The sequence below is a fragment of the Suricata suricatta genome, chromosome 12 (assembly GCF_006229205.1).
Source record: "Suricata suricatta isolate VVHF042 chromosome 12, meerkat_22Aug2017_6uvM2_HiC, whole genome shotgun sequence".
Classification (NCBI taxonomy): Eukaryota; Metazoa; Chordata; class Mammalia; order Carnivora; family Herpestidae; genus Suricata; species Suricata suricatta.
The window spans coordinates 58,332,472-58,350,278 of record NC_043711.1 but is presented as its reverse complement, the minus strand read 5'-3'; the positions used below and the strand labels follow the sequence as shown (position 1 = coordinate 58,350,278).

Here is a 17,807-nt window from a genome sequence, read left to right as displayed (position 1 = left end):
GCCCCCAACCAACAAGGGCAGGAGCTGATGGACAACTGCTCCAATTTCCTGGACTTTGGGTACAATGACTTTGAGGTACCTACTCTCTGATTCCCAGTGCTCCCCTCTGGGAAGAAGCTCTAGTCATCCACACAGTATTGCCCCCACTGCCCACCTCACTTCTCCACTCCAGGCTGGGGTTTCTTGGAATCACCAGCAACACTTAGCTATGGTTGTTTTGTCCTGGCCCCATCTGCCCCTTCTCATCAATGCTGAGCCCTGCAAACTGTCACCACTCTATTTTCCAGCTTCACATCTGGTTTGCATACCCTACATAGCCATGAATCAACCACCTTACCTAGATCATCACCTGGTGAGCTACTCTCCTCACTGGGGAGGCTGGAAACATCATCTACCACCTTATTCTGGTGGTCTTTCTAGGCACAGCCACTGTCTAACTGATATCTATACCATCTCAGCTCCACAGAACCTCCATGCTGTGCCTGAACTTCAGGAGTTGCCAAAAACACCAGTCCATATCCCCTGTCCCTAGGGAGCTAGAGAACCCAGAAGGGCTCAGAATAGATGTCCTGGGCTGGGTCCACAGAAGCAGAGCCCAGATGGGGATCCATAGGTACATAGTGCATTGGGGTAAACCCTGGAAAGAGGGAAGAAGCAGGATAGGAAACAGAAAGAAGCAAGAATGTGTTTTCAGGTGAATTCTGGTTCCAACCTGATTCCATAGGAACCCTGGAGCAGGGACCATCCTATTAAGTCAGGAGGCAGGGGCTTTGTACCCTCATGGTCCCCGCCCCAGCCAAGCAATCAGAGGCTACAGGCACACGCAGATGGAAGCAGCTGCTCTGGACCAGGCAGCTTCAGCTCCCTGGAAGAGTCCAGGGCCAGATAGCAGGAGTGACACTCCAACCCCCATAGCATCTGGGGAGGACACACCCTCTGACCAGAAAAGGGGATCCCAGGAGTCTGAACAGGGGACCTAAAACATCTGCTACAATGGCTTAAAGGTTTAGAGAGTAAGTCAGAGCTTGTCCAGGAATGCCAGTACCGAAGGTCCAGAAGGATCCAAAAGATTCAAAAGTATGAGATGTCAAGATCAAAGTATGATCCAGAAAAGAGGAGTTTCTGATTCAACTGCTTTGTTCATATGAAAACATTTCTTACAAAGGAATACATGCAAATAGACCACATTTACTTATACAGTTAATAAACTCAATCTTACTGAAAATGTTAAACTTCATGAAAGTAGACTTCCAGGGAACCCTGCACAGCTGTGACTACCTGAGCTGGCAAAAGGCTTCTGTGGAGAAATGGGGAAATGTTCATCAGGGGGTACCTGCTTGTAGGGCTGGGACATGGGTGACCTTTGACACAGTTGCCTGTGACCCCAGGAAATCAGCTACTCCAGCCAAGCGCTCCCTTCCTCCGATCATTGCCCACCACTCCTACCCCTTGATAAATCTCCAAGAAGCCACATTCTCTCTCCCACTTTGAACCTTGTTACACACTGTTCTCACCCACCTCTTTCTCTCTGGCCAACCCCCTTGCATGGTTTCAGCCTCAGCCCCAGCCCAGATGAACTAGGCACCTTCCTCTGAGACCCCTTGTAAGCCAACATTTTCCTAGTCAGATGCTGTGGGAGCATGAACATTCTGTGGGAAGCAGGCCCACAGAATCATAGAGACCATGACCACCACAGGCTTATGCTCCATACAAGGCCATTTAGGCTTTTCCATGATTTGGCTAAGTGCTGCTTCTTTCTTTCACAAGAAAGAGAAATGAGAACTCTCACAAGTGCTCATTTCTCTTTCTTTAGGCTGGCTGCAGAGTCTCCCAATAGAGGGAAGCACTATAATTTTATTTTATTTTATTTACTATCATTTTTTTATTTTTTTTGGAGAGAGAGAGCATGAGACAGGGAGGGGCAGAAAGAGAGGGAGACAGAGAATCTGAAGCAGGCTCCAGGCTCTGAGCTGTCAGCACAGAGCTGAAACTGGGTTCAAACCCACAAACTGTGAGATCACTATCTGAGTCAAAGTCAGGAGTTAGTCACTCAACTGACTGAGCCACCCAGGTGTCCCTATTATCTGTTCATACAAAATCTATCTAAAAACAAATTCAGGGGCACCTCCATGGCTCAGCTGGTTAAGTGTCCAACTTTGGCTCAGGTCATAAGCCACCCAGGCGCCCTTTCTTTTATTTTTTAAGTGCAAGAGGATAATTTTATAATGCCTTGTTTACAATATATACTATATAGATCCTAAGGGAATCATTTCAATATTTTTACTTCTGTGCAGAATAGGATAGGTCATTTTTTTCTTCCCTGATTTTATTTAAATTCAAGTTAGTTAACATACAGTATGGTGTTGGCTTCAGGAATTGAATTTAGTGATTCATCACTTACATATAAAACCCAGTGTTCATAACACTAAGTGCCCTTTTTAATGCCCATCACCCATTTAGCCCATTCCTTACCCATATCCCCTCCAGCAACCTTCAGTTTGTTCTCTACAGTTTAAAAAGCCTCTTATGATTTGCCTCCCTCTCTGCTTTTATCTTATTTTTCCTTCACTTTCCCTATGTTCATGTGTTTTGTTTCTTAAATTCCACATATGAGTGAAATCATTTGGTATTTTTCTTTCTCTGAGTGACTTATTTTGCTTAGTGTTTTAGATAGCTTTTTAGGCTCTCTTTCAGCTCTGATTATCCAAATTATCCATTCAAACCCATCTGTCAGCCCTCCCAAAGTGGGCAACAGGAGGTCTGCCACCCAGAAAGTCTTATTTCTTCCACCCAGAGGTGCTCTGGGAAGACCCCTCCTGTTAACCAGCCCACTCCTCTCTTCAGACCTGGAACTGCCATTGTATAGCTAGGTGGCATCTTGGTGGCAAACCAGGCCTAAAAAGACTTTATTTCTGCAGGTGTGCCAACACAAAAGAGGTGGAAGCTTCCATTACCAACATTGGATGCTCAGTGACCTGACCCCATAAAACATGCAAACACATTCCAGAAAATGCCTGGCCCTAAAGGACTGCCTTGCCATTCCCCAAAGCTGGTTTGGCCTTTGTGTGAGGGTAGTGTTCCCACCATAGTGGTTCATCCCAGCAGGCCAAGTGATGGGGGCCTCACAGTCAGGTGGGTAAAGATGAGAGGTCAAAAAGGACTGAGCTAACATCAAACACAGATGCTGGTATTGGATACTGATTAAGGTAATCAAGTATAGTTGAAATAATTAGATGCCTATGAATGGAGGGTGCCTGGGCCAATGTCCCAGAATGTTGTGTAACAGATATCACACAACTTAATGGTGTAAAACAGCAATAATCATTATCTCTCATGGTTTCTGTGGGTCAGGAATTCCTGGGCAGTTCTGGTTCAGGGTCTCTCAAGAGGCTACAGTCATACACCTGCCTGGGCTGCCATCATCTGAAGGCTTGGCTGGAGGTGGAGGGTTTCCTCCTACTGGGTCCCTCACATAGCTGTTGAGGTAGTGCTAGCTGTGGGGGAAGCCTCATCATCTCTCTCCATGGGTCTCGCCACTGGCCTGCCTGAGTATCCTTAAGGCAGAGTGGCTAGCTTCCCTCAGCGTGAGCCATCGAAGAGAGCACGGCGGAAGCTACAATGACTTCTCAGCCAGGACAGTTGGGGGCCCACCCTGATTCGGTGTGCCTGCATGAGAGTGTGACTCCCAGGAGGCAAAAATCACTGGCAGCTATCTTGGAAACTGGCTAACACAAACAAAGTCACAACAGTCTATGAAAATAGGAAATGATGAGTGGCCCCTGTCAAGTCCATGACACTGTAAACACTAGTAGAGGAGGTTAAAGATAAAGAATGAGCAAGAAGAAGAGAAAAGAATTAAAAGCAAACCTTCATATTCTTCCATTGAACAATGGAACTGTTTTTCTCTTCTTACCTTTCTTGTTATTTTAAGTGGTTTAAAACTGGTATCAATAGTGCATACATATATCACCATTATAAAAATGTCTAACAATGCATGTGATGAGAAGCCCCCTCTTGACCACATTACATTGAGTGCCAGGTCCATCCCAGAGGCAATCACTGTTATCACAATAACACAATATTACAGAATTTTCCTTTACAGTTTTCGTTGTATTACATATAATGTGTATGTGTACGTATAAAATGGATTTAATTTCATGCGAAAGGTAATTTCATTTTGTGGGTTTTTTCATGAACTGTATCATACAGTGTATCCTTGCTCTTCAACTACTTTTTCATTTATCAACATGTCTTGGAAATCATTCATGCTTATGTATATAATAAATCTACCTCATTCATTTAACTGCTGCATGGCATCCCATACTATGGATGTACCATGGTTGTAACTATTTCCCTAATGAAGTGGACTTAGTTTATTTGCATTTCTCCTAATACTAACAATGATAAACTTTGTACAACATTTATTTACTTCTATATAGTTTATCATTTCTGAGTATAGTTTATATATTATCTTCAGTGGTTAATTCTTAATTTTATTGTATTATGTTATGATTCGTGTGACCTATAGCATGGTTTCTACCTTTTTATAAATTTTCTTGACAATTTTCGTTAAAAAACAAATTTTTAAGTGTTTATTTTTGAGAGAGAGAGAGCGCATGAGCAAGAGAGAGGCAGAAAGAAAGGGAGACACAGAGTCTGAAGCAGGTCCTGGGCACTGAGCTGTCAGCACAGAACTGGATAAGGGGTTCTAATTCATGAACCACGAGACCATGACCTGAGCCAAAGTTGGACACTGAACCAACTGAGCCGCCCAGGTGCCCTGACAATTTCTTTATAGCTTACACATGCTCACTTTCTGTGACCATGCTATGTATGGTTGAAAATAATATAGATTCTCTGATGGGTAAATAGGCCTATTATCTATCATATGAAGTTTGTCATCTGTAGTATTCAAATTCTTTGCTTATTTTTATCATCCTGATCTCTGTCAATTTTGAGAGATGTCCATTAAAATTCTCACACATGATGGTGAATTTACAAACTGATGGTTGCCAGAAGGGAGATGTGTAAAATAAATGATGGGATTAAGGAGTGCATTTGTCATGATCGGCACTGAATGTTGTATGAAGTGTTGAATTACTATATTGAACACTTAAAACGAATATAACACTGCATGTTAACTAAGTGGAATTTTTTCCAAAAACTTAAAAGCAAATAAATAAATTTCTTTGTATTTCCATCAGTTTTTATTTTAGATCTAAAAGTCACTCAAAGGGGGTCTGAGTGGCTCAGTGGGTTAAGCATCTGACTCTTTCTTTTTAGTTAGTTATCATACAGTGCAATATTGGTTTCAGGGGTAGAAGTCAGTGATTCATCACTCACATACAGCATCCAGTACTCATCACAAGTGTCCTCCCTTGTACTCATCACCCATCTAACCCATATCCCCCACCAACCTTCCTCTGTCAAACCATAGTTTGTTCTCTATCATTAAGAATCTCTTGTGGTTTGTTTCTCTTCTCTTTCCTCTTCCCTCCAAAAGCACATGTTTATGTTTTGTTTCTTAAATTCCATATATAAGTGAAATAATATGGTATTTGTCTTTCTCTGATTGCCTTATTTCTCTTAGCCTAATACATTCTAGCTCCATTCACATCATTGCAAATGACAAGATTTCACTCTTTTTGATGATTGAGTAATATTCCCATATATATGTATGTATATATACATATGTATATGTTCATATGTGTGTGTGTGTATATATATGTGTATATATATATACTACATCTTCTTTATACATTTATCATTTGGTAGATATTTGGTCTTTCTCCATAGTTTGGCTATTGATGATAATGCTGCTGTAAACATTGGGATGCATGTACACCTTTGAATCTGTATTTTTTTTATCCTTTGGGTAAATATCTATTAGTGTAACTGCTGGATCCTAGGGTGCCTCTATTTGTAGTTTTTTGAGGAACCCCCACATTGTTCTACAGAGTAGCTGCACTAGTTTCCATTCCTACCAGCAGTGCAAGGGGGTTCCCCTTTCTACACATCGTTGACAGCACCTGCTATTTCTTGTGTTGTTAATTTTAACCATTCTGACAGGCATGAGGTGGTATCTCATTGTAGTTTTTATTTGCATTTCCCTGAGGATGAGTGACACTGAGCATCCATTCATGTGCCACTGTGAGGTTATTAATTGCCTTAATTTCAATATTGTTGTGTCTCAGGAACAGGGAGATGTGAGGAGCAGGAGAGGGATGGGGAAAATGGCTGATCAATGGAGCAGTCAGAAGACAGACAACATTTATCAAACAAGCCTACCACCATATGGGCACAGTTTGTGGCTAAAACAATTACAACAGTAACATCAAAGATCACCAATCTCAGATCATCAAAATAAATTTAGTAACAATTTAAAAAGCTTAAAATATTTTAAGAATCACCAAAATGTGACCCAGAGACATGAAGTGAGCAAATGCTGTTGGGAAAATGATGCCAGTGGACTTGCTCCAAACAGTGTTTCCACAGACCTTCAATTTGTGAAAAACACAGTATATGTGAAATGCAATAAAACAAAATCGCCTGTATAATGCATGTAAATGGACTCTTACCAGTAAGTTTAATATATATGAGCAAATCCTTTTGACCCCAGAAAGAGTTTTGTGAGATCTGCATACAAATTCTTTGATATTTCAGTGCTCATAATAAGTGGACATCTAGTTCCATCCATAATGCTTTCCCCAGTGACCTGGAAGAGAGAGATTATACTCATGATTCCCCAGCAAATTACTAAAGAAGACTTAAGTCAATGGTTTGTTTATCAGGTACATGGCTCACAACTTAACTTTTCTGATATGATTTATAGATAAAAAGAACTACACATAATATTTATTCATGTCCAAGCTGTCGCTTTCCCCTGGGGTCAAAGTTGTAACTATCTACTTTCTGGTCTGAATAAAGAGGCACCTTTCAGTTCTAAACATGGAACTAGGAGTAGGTTCTTTCTCCTGTGAGTGAGTCTGCATCCAGACCCAGGTAAAATCACCTGGTAGCAAGTAGGAATGCCCCCTCATCCTCCCAGTCTCTCTAGAAGCAGAAGAGAGGAATGCAGAGGACCCCTACCTAAGCTGCTGTTGCCGGACAAGAGTTCCTGCTGACTTTCTTGCTAGGAGAGAGGACAGCCACTGTTCTGGGAAGTGGGGTTCCTCCCCTCTGGGCAATGGTATAGGGGTAGCAATTCCACCACCACCTTCCAACCATGTAAGTGCAATAGTATGGACCATGGGAAATATCTGGATCTCTCCAGTAGCCCCAAAGAAAGGGTAGGGTTAAATGGATGTGATCTAGGGTCTTCTTACTGGAAGCATTCAGGCCTTCAGGGGTTGGTGCATCTGGTAAATACCAGCCCTTCCAATTTACCTTACTAAAATTAAACACTTACATTTCAAACATGGAAGTTGAACTTAGATTGAACTACTAAAATATAATTAAATTACATAAATCTGATTTTAACTTAAGGCCTAGGTTTCTCAAATAGTTAGGAATACTCTGTGGCCAATGGTGGGAATTTTGTCACTGGGTTTTACTTGAAAAATCAAAGTCCTCAAAAGTGACTATCCCAGGAATCCTTGCCAATGTTATCACTGGCATTGACTGCCCCTATTCAAACGTTTCCTTTTACAAATAATTTTTTCTCCATGCATCTTGTGACATTCATTCTTGTGCCTTTCAAGGCAAAGGAAACCATCCCATCAAGACTTCTGCTGGCTCCACCTGCATGGGCACATCACACAGTGTTTACTGCAACTTTAAGAAAAAAATTTAATAGGAAAGGAATCTTCCTAAAAGCTGTTTTTGATCATTGTTAAAGAATTCAATCCCCTCTTTTAGCTTAGAGATAAATAAAGTCCTGATTACCAGAGAAAAGTACCTTGGGAATTTCAAATTTATTCCCTTGATGACATAATCCTCCTGCCAATGAATTGACCATGTGACATACACATTCCTGTAATGCCCACGTGTTAATGTCAGGGAACCAAGTCATAGTCTGATCTGATTTGGGTTTTTTATTTTACTTTTTTTGAGGAAAGAGAACATGAAACACCATAATGCAGCTACATAATCATCAGACACAAAATAAGCTGTTTATCCGATTTTACATACGCTCACAATCGCATCTCACTTTTAGAAAGCTATAATTACTTTTTTAAGTGATTCATTTTTTTTTATTATAAAAGTCTGCATGCCTGTTATAGGAAATACAGGAAATAAGAAAATAATGATCCCTCTAAGCCTATGATCCCCAAATAAACCCTGTTAACATTTTTGGTATATTTCATTTTAATACTTTTCAACACATATGTAACTTCATAACTCATTATCATTGTTGAGACAACTTGTACTGATTTTTTTCACTCCACATCATTTTTGTGCAGTTTTAACTGTCATCAAGATATTTCAAAATCTGCAAAGATATATGCTAAGGTATTAAAAATGGTCACCTCTTGGTGATAGGAATATGATGTTTTCATTTTCTTATTTAATGCATTTTAATCTAAATTTTCTAATTTTCTGCAATTCACATTTATTATTATGAAGAGATTATTTTTAAATTGAAAAAGATTGTTTTCCTTGGCTGTGTAATATTTCATCTTACAGATACTCTCTGGTTTACAAAGTCTTCACCTGCCTTTCCGTGGTCTTAGAAAGAGCCCCAGCAATGTGTTCACATGGTAAGATGTTTTTGTAAAATCTGACACAGTAAACTACTGTAACTGTAGGCACTTAAGACCACTCCAACCAGTCTCCCTCACATCTTTGCATGTCAAGCGGCTCTGGGTAATCAGAGGCATTTGGGGGAAGTTGAGTTGGGGATGCATTTATGTGACTTACATCACTTTTGGTTACAGCTAAATTACCACAGCCATCTTATCATGCGGATGGCTTTCAGGAACATACTTAATGTCATCAAATCCAGGTGGATTTAAAGGGCTTCTGGGAAAACAGCAGCAGTGACGAAAGTTTTGAATCTCTTTGGATCCTAATAATAAGAAAAAGAATATGGCAATTAGGAAGCAAAACCAAAAACACATGAAGAAACTTAAAACAAAACTAGATGAGAAAGTAACTGCCCAAAAGCCCCCAAATACAAGCAAGTAGGACAACCACCATGTGTCCAGAGCCCTGTCTTGTATCACCACTGTGTCAAGAGAGGAGAGGGAAGTGAAGGAAACTAGAGAGATCCAGAAAAGAGAGGACTCAGGAAAGAATTCATATTGAAAGATAATCATCTGAGAGATAGAGGCTAGATTTCAAGAAACATAACAGCAAACAACACAACAGTCAATGCCTTGTGAGAAATAGGAGGACATTGGTTTAATCATAAGGAAATTTAAAATAAAGTGGCAAAAGGGAATTTGCTAAAAGTGACATTTAGACAACAATGACAACAAAAAGTCTGCATATAGATTATAGCAGTACCTGAAGAAAAAGTTAAGAATAAAGAAAGAGAACAAATTTTGAAATTGGTAATTGCAGAAAACTTTCCTGAAACATCGAGGTTAAAAATAGATTCAGAAACAGCACAAGGCACACCTAAGAATATCACCAGAATGACAAAAACCATGACATAGTATAAGTACTGAACTTTAAAGTCAAATAAATAATTCCTTTGGACAGCTGGGCAAAAAGGGTATGATGACATAATGTAAAAGGGATCACTATTAGTGTTGACAGCAATGTTTACCCCCCAAAATATTTTAAAAATCTATTTAAGATGCAAAGCAAAAATATGTGAGCCCAGAATTTCAATACATCCACATTGCTTTTTTAAAAAAAGGTCACAATGCTGGGGGCTTTTCTGGGTATGTTGAGAACCTTCTCAGCCTACACCCAGAGAAAGCCAGGAAGTACCAAGAGCTCCCTCACCAATTAGGATATGGAGTCTGAAATCACTTAAATGCCTGCTGAGGGTCCTTGTTAATTAGCTGTCTTCCTTCTTGTCTGCTCCCTTTTACTTCTCAAGCCTGTTTAGGGAACCATACAAATGCAGAGACAAGTACTGAGTGACTGAATCCAGAGTACTTAGTCCTTGCAATCAAAGGAGCTCCTCCCAGTAAGTTCCATGGGGCTGCATCTGCATAGAAACACAGATGGACCTTGTTCAGGGAAGAGGGCAGAGGAGGGCCAGAAGGAACCAGAATGGCCTGGAGCCACCACCACAGAGTCTGACATCTGCTGGGGAAAATATGAGCCAAGGGGGAATTCCCTGCAGAGATGATAAGCCTGCCAGGCAGGTGCCAGAAGGAGAGAGCCACATCACCACACTGGAACAATCAGTTCATTAAAATGAGCCCTTACCACAGAAACACTAGCATCTAGAACAACCATCTCCAAATGCTTTCTACTGCTGCCAATTTTCACAGGAATACCCTTCCAACAACAAAAGACATATCAAAACACATATACATGGGAAAACAATGACATTCAATTCATTTTCAGAAGTCATTGATAATTTCACTGTACCAGGGAATGCAGATGTCCTCTGGCTGCTATGAAGTCAGGTCTTATGTACCAGAATGCCAAAAGTCACATAAACAAAATAACCAACCTGGTGGTCAGCCAGCTTCATTTTTCTAAAATTGGTAAACACACTTTTCAAAAGTTCAAAGTCGTGAAAAAAACAAGGAAAGACTGAGAACTGCCAGAAACGAAGATTAAGGAGACACAGCGACTAAACATAACATGGCATTCTGGATTGGGTTCTGAAAAAGAAAAAAATGACATTAATGAGAAAACTAGTGAACTCCAAATAAAGTCTGTAGTTCAGTGAATAGTCCAGTGTGGAGCTCTCAGTTTTGATAAATGTAACACAGTTACACAGGCAATCCTTGGACTTGCCACATGAGCCCCTCAGACCGTTGCTGCCAGTGAGGGGCAGTGACAACAGTGCTGTTTCACACTGTGGCCCTGAATTCCAGGCTAATGAGGAAAAATGAAAAGGTGACACTTCCCTGAACATTCTCTGTACTTTGGAAAGAAACATTTTAAGCAGCAATCCTCAATGCTGTTCTGCTCTTTGCCTACTTCTGAACATGGGGATGTGGTTGACACATTGGAAGGGTTTCCCCATCTCACCAGTCCTTGCTTGCCCTGCAGCCCAGTGTTGATGTGGTTAAACTGCTTGGTCCTCCCATGGAGCTTTCTGACACACCCACAGCAAAGTCAAGTCTCCACCCTGCCCTGGAAAGGTGTAAACATGTAGTTTACATGAGACAAACAGCTGGCCCACAGCAGGTAAAACCTGACACAGGCTGGCATGCAGGCTTGGTTTGGGGAGTGATCCCAGGGAGCAGGTGTGCAGGCTGGGGGATGCCAATACTGGGGTGCATTACTGAGTTGGTCACCCTGTCTGTGCAGTGTCTGAAAAGGACTTGGGGAATGTGTCTGAGAACTGCACCCCAGGGAAGAAGTTTCTTGTGTGTCAGCTCCCCACAGGCACTGCAGACCAGGCCCAGGGAGGCCCCACAGGAAGGCTGATTCCTCTTCAGGAAAGGGCCATAGGCCAGCATATCAGATTGCTCCTGGGAAAAGTGGAGTCTCAGATGAGAGGAGAAACCAAGAGGATGGACAGTGGAGGAGGCGGGGCCAGCACATGCTACAGACTGTGGGATAGACAGCCCACCTTCCCTGCACTGGCTGCTCCTGCAGCTTCCAACCAGAGTGCTGGTGAGGCTCTTACAGAGCTGATCTCTACCCAGAGACCTGACCAAGACCACATGAGGAAGAGCAGAAAGGCCAAGGAACTGACATCCCCAGGCATGGCCCACAGCCAACCATAGACTACCATTCATGGATAAAGACCCCAGCTTCCCACCAGCCAAACTGGTTTTCCCAGATTCCAGATACCCAACAGGCTTTGGCCCAGGTGCCCACAAAAGTAAGCTCATCACTAATGTGTCTTGCCTTGGCTCCCTTCTCTTTCCTGTGTCACTTCCTACATCCCTCACAGTGCTTCCCAGAGTCACCTCCCAATTAAATGCCTTGCACCAAGTCCTGTCTCAAGGCTGCAATCACTGAACCAGAGTTTGAACTCAGCACTGTCAGACTCAGGGCCCAAAAACTGAACCATTGTGCCACTATCAGCTACTGGGAAAAGCCTCATACTGGTGGGTTCCACTTGGCGTGGTGCATCCTGTGACAGTCACAGGACATTAGCACACTCTCCCGCCACTGAGGGCCATCTTTCTACCCCCTGCTCCAACTGACATCTGGCCATGATGGGCAAAACAAAAACAGAGATTTTAGGCACCTTTTCTTCTTCAGACCTGATAGCCACACACCTGATAGCCTGTCTGTCACATCTCCATCCTGTATGTCTCAGTTAACCCCAGACCCGCTCAGTTATTCCATGCCACACACCCTCCCTCTGGCTCCGCACTGCCCATGGCCATTGCTTTCTTTATTTCCCCCAAAGGAAAATTACTTATGGAGTTGTTTCACTCACATGCATTGGATGCAGTGTGACAGCCTGAGAGGCATGGCAGGTGTACAACAACATCAGGGAAGATAATACCTACACTCCAAATTCTGATGGGTGTGCCCTGCCTGTAGCCAAGCTAACTTTCTTCATGGGAGTTGCCTCTTGGCCTCTTCTTCCAGCAGGGTATCCACTTAACCCTCTTCCAGGGGCCAAGAGCATCTCAGTGCAGGGTGGCAAAGGGGCTCGGCACGTCCTGAGACACAAGTGGTGCAGCTGTTGCAGTGACGGTGACTCTACTTTCAGTCAAGTGGCCTCACAAATTTTGATTTGTGAAAGAGTAAGGATGTTGCTATTGTTCTATAAAGACTAACAGAGGCCATTCTGTGATCCTCCCCACCCCCTACCCCCTGCCTTGGAAATGGCTACCTTGCATCCTAGCCCGATGTCTCCCCAGTTAGTGTGCTCACCGAGGATGCTGAAATCCACCAGAATGGGCTTTGAGCTCTAAGTGCCATATCCAGGTTCCCTTCACAACTGACTGGGGTGGGAATATTTCAGGAAGCCCTAGGTGTCCAGCCAGGTGTCAAGCTGCTCCTTTGGGAGCACAGTCAGCACTTCTGCCCATCCTCATGTTGGTCTTGCAGCCCCATCTCTCTGCCAAGCAAAGCCCCCTGACAACCTGCACTTGTGGGTGTCTGCCTCCACCTCTGCCTTGTCTTTTGAGCTCTGATTCACACCATTTCTTCCCAGCTCCCCTATCACAACCTCTCCTATTTCATCTCACTCTTTTTGACAGACACTCCTGAGGCCACATCTAGTGCAACAGCTCCCTCCACCATCTCTGCCCAACTCCAATTGTTCTGTGAGCTCATCCCCAGCAAGTGTGTGCAGATTTTTGAAGAGCTCTTCCCTATATCCACCATCTCTTTATTCATGACACACTGCTTGCTGTACATCAGATTAGGGTAGCTTGGGTGGACCGGATCAATGCCTGAAGTCATAGCACACTGCCCAGCACTCCCACGGCATGGGCTCTGTCCTCCAGAAGAGGCTTGAAGGCAAGGCCTGAGCTGCAGCTCTGTGACCTATCCTGGGGAATGGATAGGTGAGAAGCCAAAGCTGGCAGAGAAAAGAGAAGAGCTGCCGCTGGGGAGACAGAGAGGAGGGTGTGCAGCACAGGCTTGGGAGCAGGCCAGCCTGGGTATCAGTCCCTGAGTCAGTGCGCTAGGGACTTAGTCCTTTTAATAGCACAAGTTCTCTCACCTATGAAATGTGGGTTATAATACCAACTTGCAGGTTGCTGTGGGGATGCAGTGAGAGAAGTATAAGGACTCAGCATAAGGCCAGGCTTCTGAGAGGCATCTGTAATGCATGCTATTGTTGCCATCATTGGTGATCATTTTTTACATCTCTTATACAGAAAGCTGGCTGTATTAATGGACACTGGAAAAAGGAGAGCAGATTTCTGAATCAGTATGATTCAAAGAATTTTCTTCCAGCAACAGTTGTTAAATGCAGGATGCCTTGCAATTTCCATTTCACCAGATTGTAGTTCCTGGGAAAGAAGAAAAAAGTCTAGATTATTCCTCACATTCCCCCTGGAGCCCCAATATCTTGTTTGTAAGATTCCTCAAACCTCCCTAATTAAATTGTCTGGTTAATCCTGCTCCTTGAGCCCTCCCCCTGGCCTCAGTTCTTCCTGGGCATTGCAGCCATTCCATGCACATATCCGCATAGGAGAAAACTAACAGTGCCTGTTTGCAGATTGGCCACCCCTGGAGAATACACCGTGCAGACAGACTGCCCTGCTCCACGGCCACCTCATTTGTACAAAGGCCAACTGGTAACGGGCAGTTGGAATGTCTTCTAGGCAGACAAAAGAGCCGCTCAAGTGTGCAAGTATTTAGGGGCAGCTGCCACTCCCTTGGCTGGTGGTTAGGGTCCTCACTGCCCAGAACCAGCTGCTGAGTCCTAGGAGAAGAATAGAGCAGGCATGTGGACTGGACAAAAGCTTCTGGCCCTGTGCCCCAGCCAACCCGCTGCACAGGGCATCCTCAGCATATGGGTCCCCAGGGCCTTCCCTCATTTAACAATCATGACTTCCCTCTTTGAGAGACAACAATATTAGAAGACGTTAAATGGGCCGTGTGACTAACTTAAATTCCCAAGGCAGCCAGAACCCAGATGCTAATTGCCTTGCCTCAAGGTTCTTCCCCTCCATGAAACAGATTGGCTCATTTTTCAGGCGACTAATTATTAATTGAAGCCATGAATAGAAAGAGTGGGGAGAACCTGTCACCTCCTGCTTGGTAAATGTTAAAGCTTTGTTATTTGCAGGCACCATAGAGGGGCCTGTGGGTTGGGGGTGAGGAAATAAGCAAGTCATTTGTGTGTGTTCACAAATTCAGGGTGTTTAAGTCATCCAATGTGTTCAAAGTGTGCTGTGTTGTTGCTTTTCTTCTGTAAAACATAGTGGCAAGGCTGTCTGTGATGAACTATCACCATCAGACAAGGTGTGAGGGGCATCAGAGAGTAACAAGGACCATAACACCTCAATAAATTCAGACTTCGGAGAGATCACCAAAGTTTGTGGGGAAGTCTGTTCAAAACAGAGTATAATTCTGACTTAAATTTTCAGAATTTAAAAATTAAAAAGTCCTTCATATATCTTTCAATTTGTGTCCCATTATAAGACCATACCTTTGATTCTATAAATTAATATTTTTAATAAACCCAAGTTATTTTGTAAACAGCATAACGCCCTTGCACAGTATTTTTGGTGCATTAAAGGAATTGACTTGTCAAATGCAAACAACTGAAATATACATAGCTTTTTTGTAACCCATATTCCTCCAACATTCTATTATAAAAATTTTCAAATATACAGGAATGTTGAAAGTGAACCTTCATTCAGCTACCAAATAGAATCAACAATTGTTAAAATTTTGCTAGACCTGCCTTGTCCCAAATCTATCCTATCTGAAATTGGCATCTAAGTTGACTTGCCAAATTCAGTTCCCTTCCCCGAAATGCCTCAGCATATGCATCATTAACCAGAGCTTAGTATGTGTTAGTGGGGATTTTTAGGTAAAACATACATAATGTCACATACCATCACCTTAAAAAGTTATCTGGCCCCTTTCCAGGCAATCCTGTCCCACCCCCAGCTCATCCTCACCCACTCTCCACAGGCAGTACCTATTGATTTTTTTTCTACCAGAATCTCAACCCATTTTTGCTACTTATTATTTTACTATCCCTAGAATCTCAATAAATAAAAGTGGTCCAGGACCCTCTCAACTTCTGTAAATTACAAATAACTACCTTAGTTTTCTTTAAAACAATCACCAAATCACCAATGCACTCCTCCAAGTCTAGCACTTGTGGGGAAGAGCACTGGGTGTTATATGGAAACCAACTTGACAATAAACTATAAATTAAAAAAAAAAGATAAGAGTGCAAACTCCAAAAAATTAGCAGTTTTAAGCCCAACTATATGATGCATAAAACATCATTGTTTTCTCTGCAAATAGGGAAAATCAAACCTGGCTGGTTTGGCTAGTTTTATGGACCACTTCAAATAGGAAGGCCAATGCCTGACTATACATATTTTAGAAAACACAAAGCTCTTTAAATCTTTTGAATCAAAATACAACCCCCCAAAACAAAAACAGGAATTGATGTGAGTCCCAATTTTTTCGGGCAAAGGTCATCAGTGGATAATAAATCATCAGGTGGAAGTGTGAGGATATTTACATAGCCTCAACGTATTTCCCCCACAAAATACATATTAATTTCACAAGGAAATATAAATAATTTGACAGTGTAAAAACCAGGCAGACACCACCTTACATCACCAGTAACTGGACAACCAAAACCAGGTGCCTTCTGATAGGATACACAGAAAAGAAAAGGGACACCATTACTTCTGTGGAATTCCTAATAAAAATGCACAATCTGAAACTAATCATAAAGCAAAGTGAGAAGGATTTTACAAAATAATTGGGTCTTAAAAATGGTCAAAGCATGAGGGAGGGGGAAAACTGTGAAATTGTTCCAGATTAAAGGAGATGAAAAAAATAAAAAATAAAAAAATAAAGGAGATGAGACATAACAACTGATCACAACACATAATCAAAGACTTTCTTTTGTTATAAGGGGAATTAATGGAATGAATGGTAACATTAAATTAAGACATATATATTATGTAATAGTATTACATTAACGTGTTAACCTAATTTTAATCATTGTATCATAATTCAGAGAAAATACTTGCTATTCTATAGGAATTTTATTGAGATATAACTTACAAACCTTAAAGTTCTCCCTATTAATAGTGTACAGCTCAGTGGTTTTTAATATATTTTAAAGAGTTATGCAACCTTTATTGTTATCTTACTCCACATTTTCAGGGATCCCAGGGTGGCTTAGTGGGTTAAGGATCCAATTTCAGTCTACAAGAGACTCATCTTAGACTTGAAGACACCTTCAGATTGAAAGTAAGGGGATGGAGATATATCTATCATGCGATTGGAAGTTAAAAGAAAGCCGGAGCCAAATCATGGAAAGAGCCTAAATGTCCATCACCTGATGAATGGATCAAGAAGATGTGGTGTGTGTGTATATATATATATATATATATATATATATATACACACACAATAGAGTGCTACATGGCAATGAGAAAGAATGAAATATGGCCATTTGTAGGAAAGTGGATGGACCTCGAGGGTGTCATGCTAAGCGAAATAAGTCAGACAGAGAAGGACAGATACCATATGTTTGCACTCATAGGTCTAACAGGAGAAACCTAACAGAGGACCATAGGGAGGGGAAGCACAAGAGAGTTGGGAAGAGAGAGGGATGCAAATCATGAGAGACTACTGAATACTGAAAATGAACCGAGGGCTGAAGGGGGAGGGGGAGAGAGGAAGGGAGGTGGTGGTACTGGAGGAGGGCACTTGTGGGGAAAAGCACTGGGTGTTATATGGAAACCAATTTGACAATACACTATTACAAATTTTTAAAAAATTAAAAAAATTAAAAATCAGTTAGCCATAGACACATGGGTTAATAATTTGATTGTTAGTTCTAGTCCATTGTCTAAATACCTATCCTTATGCCAGTATCACACTGTTTTGATTACTGTAGCTTTGAAAGTGGAATATGTGAGTCTTCAAATTTCATTCTTGTTTCAAGATTGTTTCAGCTGTTTTGAATCCCTTACTATAACAGATGAATTTTAGGAACCATTTTTTTAAAGTTCTGCAAGGAAACAAAAAGGCTCTTGGGTTTGATAGGGATTATACTGAATCTGTAGGCCACTTTAAAAAGCACTGCCATCTTAACAGTATTAGAT

At 41.9% G+C, this 17,807-nt stretch overlaps 1 long non-coding RNA gene across 2 annotated transcripts in view; it reads right to left on the bottom strand.

Moving 5' to 3' along the window:
* The window catches only part of LOC115273041, a 21,227-nt gene extending 12,224 nt beyond the window's left edge, over positions 1-9,003 (bottom strand). Inside the window, exons 1-2 of one of the 2 annotated variants that reach the window (XR_003900631.1) lie at positions 8,926-9,003; positions 6,579-6,715 (exon numbers count right to left, since the gene is read on the bottom strand). This is a non-coding gene — a long non-coding RNA (uncharacterized LOC115273041). Of the gene's footprint in view, positions 1-6,567; positions 6,716-8,925 lie in introns of those variants that run through there. The other variant, XR_003900630.1, reaches the window with a different exon arrangement.
* Between the last annotated feature and the right edge of the window lie 8,804 nt (positions 9,004-17,807).